Raw genomic sequence first — 396 nt, 5'->3', positions numbered from 1 at the left:
AGCAGCCGCCACTCCAACCCCTTTCCTCACTCTCTTTTCTGCGCAGCACCCACACGCCCAAGTAGCGCACACACACACACAACACACAAAACAGAGAAAGAAACGCAGAGATGGAGAGGAAGAAGAGAGAGCTCGGAATCAGAGGGGAAGGGGCCGCACTCTACGCCGTCCAGTTCACCGCCACCGCCGCATCTTGCCTGCGCCGTCACCACCGTTCCATGGAGCCGAGCCCACGTTGCTGTCGTTCGTTCGCGTCTTGCTGCAGCCGCTACAAGGGTCTGTCGCTGTCACAAATGAGGAGGACGCCGCCGGCTCTGTTGCGCCTGGTTGCTGTCGAGCTCGCTGTCGGAGACCGCCGTTCCCTCACCACTGTTGCATCGCCATTGATGAAGCTCT

The sequence above is a fragment of the Arachis ipaensis genome, chromosome B07, assembly GCF_000816755.2.
Source record: "Arachis ipaensis cultivar K30076 chromosome B07, Araip1.1, whole genome shotgun sequence".
Lineage (NCBI taxonomy): Eukaryota > Viridiplantae > Streptophyta > Magnoliopsida > Fabales > Fabaceae > Arachis > Arachis ipaensis.
This window is presented reverse-complemented; position numbering follows the sequence as displayed.